Here is an 11,058-nt window from a genome sequence, read left to right as displayed (position 1 = left end):
ATGGAGGAAGCACATGGAGCAAGCCTTTGATTTGATCCAGTAGTCAGAATGAAAACTTGCTCTTCAGGGCTTTAAGTGGAGCAGCAGGTGAATGTCCACACACTAAGTCAGCAGGACTAAAACCTGGGGACTCTTTAGTTGCTTCACTGGGAAACGAGGACACCAGCAGAGAATCAGTGAGATGTCTGCATGTTTTGGTGACTGGGACCCAGTAACCACACAGGCTGGCTACAGTGTGGGGGGGGGGGGGGCTGGTTCCTCTCAGGACCCCCAGACTCAGATAGTTTTTACCTTGGCTTGTTTCTGAAGAGCCCTGCAGACGTTCTCCTGTGTTCCTCTTTGTCTGGGTTCCCAAAGCCAGCAGAACCAGCTGTGCAGCGTTCCAGTCCTCGGGTCAGAAGCAGCCTCTCCATGGGTTGGTGGTGATAAAGCCCAGCGCTGCAGCAGGAGGCCACGGACCATGAGAGCGGCTCTGAGCTGCAGCTCCTTCAGTCGTGTGACGTTCTGTTTGTGTTGCTGCAGCTTTCTGAATGGACCGTGTTTGTTCTGCTTCTTCTTCTTCATGTGTATTTATGGAGCCACGCCTCAGTGACGTATATTTATGTACACTGGAGAAAACTCTGATAAAATAATGGAACACTAACTGCAGGACTTTTAGTTTCATTATTATTATTATTATTATAACTACTACTATTATTATTATTTTAACTTGAGATAAATGCTTTTAAAACTTTTTGGTTTCCAGGATTTTATATTTGCATTAAGTTGATGTTAATGTATTAAAAACTGGACCTGTTGTATATTTCAGAGCAGGGTTTCTAGAGAGGGATGTGAGATGATTTCCTGTTGATGTGCTAAAAAGATTAAATATTTCCCTATTTGTGAAACTTTACAAGATGCGCAAAATTAATTATTATCTATCTATCTATCTATCTATCTATCTATCTATCTATCTATCTATCTATCTATCTATCTATCTAATGTTGTTATCTGAAAATTTCAGAACCCTTGTTTTAGTGCTAATTCAAAGTTGACCTTTTTTTAAATAAATAACTATTGTAACTTGATTTAAATTAGATTTTTATTCCTCTTCAACACGTCTGTTTCCTCACCAGGTCAGTAGCTCTTCAATATGTAACAAATATCCACCTATTTTATCTGTATTTCATGAACTGGACCAGAATCAGAGCTCCAGGCGGTGTTGGACCTTCCCAGGCTTCAAACTCAAAGTACTGGATGGAAAGATTTTAAGAGTTAAACTGATCATTTTAAAACATGGACCATTTCCAGCATGTGAGGACAGACTGAGAGAAATAAAAAAAAACAACAGTTTTTCATGTTCTGAGGAGGAACTGGCTTCTGAAGTGAAGCCAGAGCAGAAGCTGTGGAGCAGAACCCAGCTGCTCAGAGTTCTGGTTGGACCTGCTGGGCTGTTTTCCAGGAGGAGACCAAGCTTTGGGATATCGACGCCTCTTTACGCCCAAATACCCTAAAATTTAGGTTAAATATGAGAAACGTGGATATTTTTGTAGATGAGCGAGTAGCTCAGGGAGTAAGAAGACATGCTGCTTGGCTTACTGTTACCTAAAGGTTGCAGGTTCAACTCCAGAGGGCATCTTGCTGCTTTTTGCTTCCAATAGAGGGAAAATGGAGGTAAAAGTGGTCTAGTCCAGGAGGTGAACCTGCAACCTGTGACTCTGTAGCTCACTTCTTACTCCTCTGAGCCACCGCTCATCACACCAGAAAGGGTTCTCAGGCGCCATTTGTCCCATAAAAATGACAGATTTTGGTAAAAAAAAAAAAAAAAACTCCAGGAATGAGCCAGAAGCTGAAGCTCCAGCTGAGGCAGAGGGCTGATCAGGAGGTGGTTTGTTGGTCTGAAGGCTCTTGGTTCTGCTCCACAGATCATCACCTGCAGAGTCTCCTCACACGGCTCTGCTTCATGAAGCCACTGAAGCTCTTCAAACCACCAGGAGCCCGGTTCTTACAGAAAAAGACTTTATTTTTCCTCAGTATATTACTTCATGTTTACAGAAATAGAAATAGGTTTTCTTTTTGGACTAGTCCAGAACCTCAGAGGTAAACATTTAAAGGCCAGCACGGCATGCAGAGTCACATTTCATCCTAGAAAATAAAACAGGTAAAAAGTGAGTTTTGTTAGTCTTCAGCAGAGTGAAGGAGGTTAGTTGAGCCAACTAGAGGAACCTGAACATGATGAGGGAACACAGAGCGTACGGGCAGAACCAGCAGCAGGAAGTGGGCTTGGAGCCTTAGAGACGGATGCAGGAACAGCAGCAGAGGGAGACGTCTTCAGCTTTCATCCTGAAAGTCTGAACTCATCTGTGGAGACCACAGAAACCCCTTAGTTTGACTTTTCTTCACAGAGGAGATAACCGCTGTTAAATGTGCTTTGGCTGAATCTCACCATTGTGCAGCTTGGAGAAATAATTGGTCCTAACAATGAAAGCAGAGCAAAAGCAGCACTTCTGAATATTAAATAAACCAGCAGCCATTTATAGACTGTTTCAGCACAAGCTGCATTTATGGAAATGCTACATGCTACATTTGTCCTTCTGCATATTTTAGAACATTTATTCTGTAAGTTTTTCAGAATTTGAAGAGTCAAAAAGGGTTTTAGATGTTTAATACTTTTTATTTTTCTGATAGTTGTAACATTTTTGAGAGTGTCCTTTAGGAATGCTTATGTCTCATTTTTCTGTAAGTGTTTTTAATTTGGGTCTGCCTCTTATTATTCTGAGTGTCTCACCAATATCTCATTATGGTTACATAAAAACAATAAAGACTCTTGATTCTTGAAAAGTTACTTTAAGGCCTTCCTCCTCTCTCCCATACAGTACCTTAACTCAGAATTAAACCTTAATCAACAGATTATGACCATCAGGATTAAACTGAGAAGGCTGGTTTATGATCCATAATCTGATCAGCGTCCATCTAAACTCATGAATTTACAGCGTCTGCATGTGGAGGATGGAGCTGCAGCGCTGCAGAACAGAACATTTTGGGATGATCATCATTTCCTCTCCACAGCAACAGCAGGAGTTCTCTACCATCTCAGAACCAGCTGCAGGTCCATTGTGTGCGCTCAGAACAGTCAGAACCAACACACCTCTGCCTTTATTGTTGCTTTTTCCTGCATGAAGAAGTATAGAACTTCTGTGGTTGTTTTATGGAAATTCAACCACTCTGCTAACGTCTCTGTGCAGGACAGTAGTTTGTGCAGGTTCTTTCAGGACTCCAGACAAAGGCTGGATTGGTAGGAGTCTTGTCACAGGAAGGCAGGAGCCTTGGACCACTTTGACATTCACATCCCCCACAATGCACTTAGCATCTGGGTTAACACTCACAACCCGTCCTAACTTGAATTGGCCCTGCACCACATTTTGGTCACATAGCCAAACAATTATCACCAGCTGTGACATTTAGATGTGACGTGTGCCATTTGCTTCTCACAATTAAGTTTGGGCTGCAAAGCTGGCTCCATGATCTCCAGAACCTGTTGACATGATGCTGCATCTCTCTGAGTCTTTTAGAAGGATAGCTTGTGAAGTCAAATGTTCTGATGTGCTGGATTAATTCTCCACTCCCATTGGCTGCCTTTTTGAGCTGACATCTCCTCCATTGCACCTTTGTCTTGAGAATCCAGGACCTGGTACAGCTGTCTTAATACAGACTTGGCACCGATGAAATTTGTTCCTGGAACGGACCAGATCCAGGAACTTCCAGTGAACCCTATTTGGTCCAATTATCAGATTAAAGGCTCTTTTAATTGGTTAAATATTAGCACAACAAACCATCCATCCCCTTCCACTTATCTGGGGTTAGGTTGGGGGGGGGGGGGGTAGCAGCTTCAGTAGGGAGGCCCAGACGTCCCTCTCTCCAGCCACTTGGGCCAGCTCCTCTGGGGGAATCCCAAGGCGTTCCCAGCAGAGAGACATCGTCCCTCCAGCGTGTCTTGGGTCTCCCTCTGGGTCTCCTCCCGGTTGGAACACCTCACCAGGGAGGCGACCTCTCCCTGGGCTGCCACCTTATCGTGGTGGAGGGGTTTGAGTGTCCCAATCACCCTAGGAGCTATGCTGTTAGGAGCTTTGTGCCCCTAGTAGGGTCACCCAAGGCAGACAGGTCCTAGGTGAGGGACCAGACAAAGATCAGCCCAAAGCCCCCTTATGATGAATACAATAAATGGACGTAGTGTTCCCTCGCCCGGACGCGGGTCACCGGACCCCCACTCTGGAGCCAGGCCTGGAGGTGGGGCACGCTGGTGAGCGCCTGGTGGCCGGGCTTTTAACCATGGAGATGGGCCGGGCTCATCCCAAAGAGGAAACATGGGTCCCCCTTCCAATGGGCTCACCACCTGTCAGAGGGGCCAAGGGGGGTCGGGTGCATTGTGCATAGGGTAGCAGTCGAGGGCGAGGACCTTGGCGTTCTGATCCTCGGCTGAAGAAGCACAACAAACATCTTATTCAAACTATTGACAACAAAGAATAAAAACAACATTCTTATGAATATCTGCTTTAGGCTTTGTTACACAGTCCAGCCATTCATCAATGACATCAATAACCTCTTGACAATTAGTGAGAAGGATGAGCCTGTCTCTCCCCACACAGTTTATTCTTGGAGGCATGGATGACAAACAAACTCTAAGATCATCTTCCACTTGTAAACCAGCTCTGCATTTGTTCTTCATTAAAAGGCTCTGTTTAGTTCAAAAGGTGTTTAAACACCTGAATGGGGAATAAAGGGAGTTTGTAGTGACACAACTAGAGGTTCCAAACATTTTCATAGTCTTTATTTACCTCTAAAACAAAAATATGCTCTACATTTGATTTGGTTATAGTAATTGTATTTAAACTGTTTTCAGTTCAGCAATTTTTTTAAAAAATATTCTTTGTCAGAAACATTTGTCTTTGGGGTTAAGTCACATTAAGAGTATTTGTACACATTTTATTTTAAAAAGCAACTATATTTTACCAACGTTTTTACACAAGGAGTTCAGGAAAATTAAAATATTTAAAGATATAAAAGGAGACTCAATAGATGATTGCAAGAATCACAAAGGAGCAATATAGGCAAAAATGTAAATAAGAGTGGTTAGATATATTAGAAAAAATTAATCTTTGTTACTTTTATTAACCTGCCTGGGAATGTGTAACTTGCTTTATTTACACAGTTCTTGAAATGCAGCAAAATACATGTGGCTCCTGTAACTTCTATGTTTCAAAGTATGCATTTAAACAGTTTTTAAATATAAATCTTAATGGATTCTACTGTAATGTGGGGAGGGGGGGGGGTGAGCCCATCAGCAAATCCCTTTTAGAAAAACTGTCTTCCTACATTAGTGAGAACTTCTGTCATAACATCCAGAAATTATTTTCTTACAGTCTGGAGAAAAATTACTTCATTTGTTATGAACAGCATCTCTGTTAAGGTCTTATTAGAAATAAATTCTGTCACTTAGGTAATTGCTGCGGTTAGCCGTAGAAAGACCTCAAAATTCACAGAGAAGTTATTTCTTGACATATTTTAACTGGAAGATGGTCAATAAAACATAATTTTATTATTTTATTATCAAAGGTTAGCTAAACGGACAAGCAAAGTAATGAAGACATGCAGCAGGCTACACATTACAAGGCTTCAGGCCTTTTCTGTGACCTGATTTATTGTGTGATCAGCGGTACATGGACCTCATGTGGGTTTTACTCTGGTCTCATCTGCAGTAGGAGAGAACTTCAGCAGAGAATGGAGCTGATCACGGGGAATGAGGAGATAGTAGAAGCCCTGCAACAAGTAGGCAGACTTCTGCAGAGGAACAGGATGTGTCAGAAAAGCGGGCTGAGCAGGCAGCTCTGCACAGCTAACTGGAAGTGCTGTGTGCCGCATGAAAAGCCCAGGAGGAAACTGACAAGATGTTCTACCTTCAAGAGAACAAAGGAGTGTTTTGGAGGAGCGCAGAACGGCTGCGTCACAAAGGCTCCAAAGTCTTGTTGCTCAAATCCAGGAGGCCAAGGAGCTGAAGTCTGCTGAGGGTGGAGGTATGGGAAGCTTTCAGGCTCTTTGGATCCTGCCACAGTTAGACCTGATTGAAATAGAAAGATTGGCTTTCTTTGTTTCCAGCACAACCTTCAAAGCGTGCCCCTAAAAGAAGAGCAAGGAAAAAAGAACTTCATGTTTCCAGGGTGCCTTATTTTAACTATTATCATTTGTTTTCTACAGAAAAATCTTTTGTCAAACCAATAAAATCTAGTTTTGATGCCAAAGCTACTTGGCTCAGATTCCACCTTTCTTCTCATTACAGAAAAATGTTTGCATTTTGCTTTTCATGGACCACCAGTTAATAAATAGATTTAAGTTGTCTGTGGATCCATTTTCTGCATAAAGAGCAGCAGCACAGAAAATATTGACAACCCTTTCCATTTTCCACATTTTAGTGCTAACAGGTTTATTCTAAAACTGACTGGATTATAATTTTCTACTTTCCTACACAAAAAGCACAATAACAAAGGAAAATGTTTTAACTGTTTTGTGACTGAAATGAAAACATAATGGCTGAATATTCACTCCCACATCTTTGACACTGAATTAAATGTGAGTTAATCTGATTCCCACTAATTATTCATGTTTCAGCAACTTGATTAGTAGATTAAACCTAATTTAGGACCAAATAAAGTTCTGTAAGACGTCACAGCTGACGCAGCATATCACAGCAGAAACAAAAGTCAAAGAAGTTGTTTGCTGAGCAAAAGAGACTAATTTTGTGTATGGCAACAATTTGAGGAAGACTAAAATAAATGTAACTGATGATACTGCTGCAATCAGGACACCTCACCAACCTGTGGAGAAAGAGCCGGACAAACAACGTCTGACACAAAACAAACCTCAGCCACTGTCACAATGTCCTGGGTCCAGAGAAAGACATCTTGATCAGAGCTTAGCATTCTTACAGGAGCATTCAATCTGGTATCCATGTTGTGTTGGCAGTAATTATAGAGCCAAAGACTGCAAGACCGTGCATTGATGGCTTCCAGTGAGGTGGGGGAGGAGGATTTGCCAGCAAGTGTCTCAAAAGCAGTCAGAATGTGCTCTCAGAAATCAGCGGCTAAAGAAGAGCATGGTTTGAGCTCCACTCTCTTTATACTGCGTGGGAGGAGCTAAGACTGCTGGAGCCTGTGCACAGAACAGAAAGGCAGGTGCAAAGCCTGCTGGGACATGGAGTCACAAATGTTTCCTTGTGTATAGATGGGACACAGGGAAGGAGGATGGAGCAGACCATGATGACCTTACTGCCAGCAATGGAAGGGAAGGGATCCAGCATGCTTTAGTTCAGATCTTATTCACTGGACAAAGCCATACCAACCACATCCTCAGTGTATAGAAACACAAAGTATCACAAAAAGGACTGACATTCCAGCAGAAATGCTTTCACCATTCCCCATGGCTACATTACAGTCCAATAGTGAGAGTCTACTGTTGTCCTTTTCATGGAATCAGGCTAAATTCATTGTTTCTAAACTAGGTAATCTAAAAGAGATTATTGCTGTAATTTGATTCTTTTAGTAAACCATGTAACTTGTTATAATCTCAGGTGTTGGACAGGCGTAATGTAGCCTCAGTGTGAACATGTGATGTTGCTCACAGAGGTCAGGTGAATACTCAGGGAGTTTGTGTGTTTACTCAGAGACATGAAGAATGAGGAGGAACATTGGTGCTGAATATAATCCCCCCCCCCAAAAGAAACCCAACAACTGGATTTTTGTTCCAAAGCTTGAAGACGTTTCACTTCCCATCCAGAAAGCTTTCTCAATTCAAATGTCTGGAGTAGTGAGGAGTTCCAGGCTTTACATTATTGCCCAGTAATTATTTTCTTGCTTAAATGGAAGCTTTAACAAGACACATCAACTCTGTGGACTCAGTGGACAACAGCATCAAGTTTACCAGAGAGGATGCCAACGACAACAAGCTACCTTTTCTGGACTGTTTGGTGAGCATGGAAGGAGATGGAAACCTCAACATTGAAGTGTATAGGAAACCCACTCACACAGACCAATATCTTCTTTTTGACTCACACCACCCACTGGAGCACAAACTTTCTGTCATCAGAACCTTACAACACCGGGCCCAGCATGTCCTACTAAAACAGAAGGAAGCACAAGGAACAGAAACACATCAGAGATGCCCTCCAAACCTGTGGCTACCCTAACTGGGCTTTTGTCAAATCAGCAAGAAAATCCAAAAGACCCGCTGCAGAACATAATGGTGAGAAGAATAAACGCAGAAACATCGTCATCCCAGATGTTGCTGGAGTCTCTGAAAAACTCAAGAGGATTTTCTCCAAACACAAAATCCCAGAACATTTCAAAGCAAACAGGACCCTCAGACAGAGGCTGGTGCATCCCAAGGACAAAACCCCCAAACCTAAGATGAGCGGAGTGGTGTCTGCAGTTCAGTGCAGTGAGGAATGTTCTGATCTTTATATTGGAGAAACCAAACAACCTCTCCACAGACGCATGGCTCAACACAGGAGAGCTACCTCCTCAGGACAAGACTCTGCTGTCCACCTACACCTTAAGGACAAAGGACACTCTGTGAGGACCAACATGTCCACATTTTGGACAAAGAAGACAGATGGTTTGAAAGGGGTGTGAAGGAAGCCATCTACGTTAAGAGAGAAAAAACAACCTTAAACAGAGGAGGAGGCCTTAGGTTCCAACTCTCTAAAATTTATAACACAGCAACAGGGTTGATTCCTACCAAACTTCACCTCAATGCTCACCTCCATACAATGAGCACAAGATCACTCCTGTAAGCCCAATAATGACCCTAACGACTCCCCATTACTAAGGGGGACCAGTTTCTGTTCATTTAGCATGTTATCTAAGCCATAAAAAGGCCTTTGTTGGTCAATAAGTAAAAATGATTAGTTAGTTTTCATAAATGTCTTGTAACTGTTTTTTTGTAATTTCAGCTATCTCACTGAACAGTTACAGTTATAAAGAAGGATAATATCGCAGATGTTAAAACAAAAGAAACATGTTGGTTATATGAGCTATACATTTAATTAAAAATGTAATAAAATGAACTTGGTAACTTAAAATGGAATCAGAAACTGTCAGCAAACGTTGTGATGAACCCGAACACAGCCACACACACAGAGCCTTGTTTAAGAGCTTTTCTAGAAAACTGATGAGTAGTGGAGGATGTGAGCGACAGTCTTTACCAGGCTGGGAAGGGATGATGGAGATGGCAGGAGCAGGCGGACCGGAGGTAACTGGAGGACTGCGGGTGCTGCGCTGTGGAGCCAGGCAGACGCTGGGAGCCAGGAAGCCTCCTGAGAAAGCGGGAGAGCGCTGGGGTCGGGGAAGAGCCAGCAGCACAGCAGGGAGAGTCACAGGCAGGCAGGAGGAGGGTGAGTGAGGCTGAGGTGAGGAGAAGAAGACTGCCAGGAGGGCGATGAGGGACGAAGGCTGGTGTGTGCAGGGGAGCAGCAGGAAGGAGGGATACCAGAGGTGCTCCAGAGCGGTTGTTAGCAGACGATCCGGCGGGTAATGGCAGACTGAGGTAAGCTTATGTAGGGAGGTTGGCAGGTGGAAAGAGCCCGGCTTAATTAGTAGCAGCAGGTGGCAGGAATCAGTGGTGGAGTGAGGAACTGGACTGTATGGGAGGAGGAAGGTGCCAGAAAAATGTCCAGGGTGCAGTAGGCATCACTGCACCCTGACAGGGGCTTGACTGCATCGTTACATCTCTGCACGTCACTCACCTGTCAAGGCTAAACATTCATGTTTCTACAACTTAAATTCTGAAGTTCACTGTAGCTCAGTCTGAAAAATTAAACACATTTAAAAAACTTGTAATGTTTTTAAGCCAACTAAAGCTTAGCTACTAGAGAAATGCTGAAACTAGCAAGTAAAGGCCCTGCGACAGACTGGCGACCTGTCCAGGGTGTACACCGCCTCTCACCCATTGAAATGCTGGAGATAGGCACCAGCACCCCTCGCAACCCCATGAGGAATAAAGCGAGTAAGAAAATGGATGGATGGATAGCAAGTAAATATTGTTGCCTTTAATGACAACAAACATCTCTCAGTAAACAACAGCTGTGCAGGTTGAGTAAATATTCATAGAGTAATTTTTACTCCTGTGTGTGTCATCATGTGTCTGTTTAAATGTGATTTGTTGCTAAATCTTTTTCCACACAGATCGCAACAGAAAGGCTTCTGTCCTGTATGGATTCTCATGTGTCTGTTTAAATGTGAATTTTGGCTAAATCTTTGTCCACATAGATCGCAACAGAAAGGCTTCTGTCCTGTGTGGATTCTCATGTGTGTGTCTAAAGTTGAGTTTTGGCTGAATCTTTGTCCACACAGATCGCAACAGAAGGGCTTCTGTCCTGTGTGGTTTCCCATGTGTGTGTCTAAAGTTTGTTTCCGGCTAAATCTTTGTCCACATAGATCACAGCAGAAAGGCTTCTCTCCTGTGTGGATTCTCATGTGTCTGTTTAAAGTTGATTTATCGATAAATCTTTGTCCACATAGATCACAACAGAAAGGCTTCTGTCCTGTGTGGATTCTCATGTGTGTGTTTAAAGCTGATTTATGGATAAATCTTTGTCCACATAGATCACAATAGAAAGGCTTCTGTCCTGTATGGATTCTCATGTGTGTGTCTAAAGTTTGTTTCTGGCTAAATCTTTGTCCACATAGATCACAGCAGAAAGGCTTCTCTCCTGTGTGGATTCTCATGTGTCTGTTTAAAGTTGATTCATGGCTAAATTTTTGTCCACATAGATCACAACAGAAAGGCTTCTCTCCTGTGTGGATTCTCATGTGTCTGTTTAAAGTTGCCTTTCGGCTGAATCTTTGTCCACACAGATCACAACAAAAAGGCTTCTGTCCTGTATGGATTCTCATGTGGTCGTTTAAAGTACTTTTTACACTAAATCTCTTTCCACACTGATCACAACAGAAAGGCTTCTCTCCTGGATGGATTCTCATGTGTGTGTTTAAATTTGATTTTCGGCTAAATCTTTGTCCACATAGATCACAG

General features: G+C 42.9%; 1 protein-coding gene across 2 annotated transcripts in view; it reads right to left on the bottom strand.

The window, feature by feature from the left end:
* Positions 1-1,794: 1,794 nt before the first annotated feature.
* LOC118558243 (gastrula zinc finger protein XlCGF57.1-like) overlaps positions 1,795-11,058 on the bottom strand; it is a 26,913-nt gene continuing 17,649 nt past the window's right edge. For both annotated transcript variants that reach the window (XR_004928253.1, XR_004928252.1), the window contains exon 2: positions 1,795-2,340. The gene's annotated coding sequence lies outside the window, so the exon portion shown is untranslated. The remainder of the gene's footprint in view (positions 2,341-11,058) is intronic.

The sequence above is a fragment of the Fundulus heteroclitus genome, unplaced genomic scaffold (genome assembly GCF_011125445.2).
Source record: "Fundulus heteroclitus isolate FHET01 unplaced genomic scaffold, MU-UCD_Fhet_4.1 scaffold_114, whole genome shotgun sequence".
Taxonomy (NCBI): Eukaryota; Metazoa; Chordata; class Actinopteri; order Cyprinodontiformes; family Fundulidae; genus Fundulus; species Fundulus heteroclitus.
The sequence above is the reverse complement of the archived record's forward strand: the minus strand, read 5'-3'. Positions and strand labels throughout refer to the sequence as shown.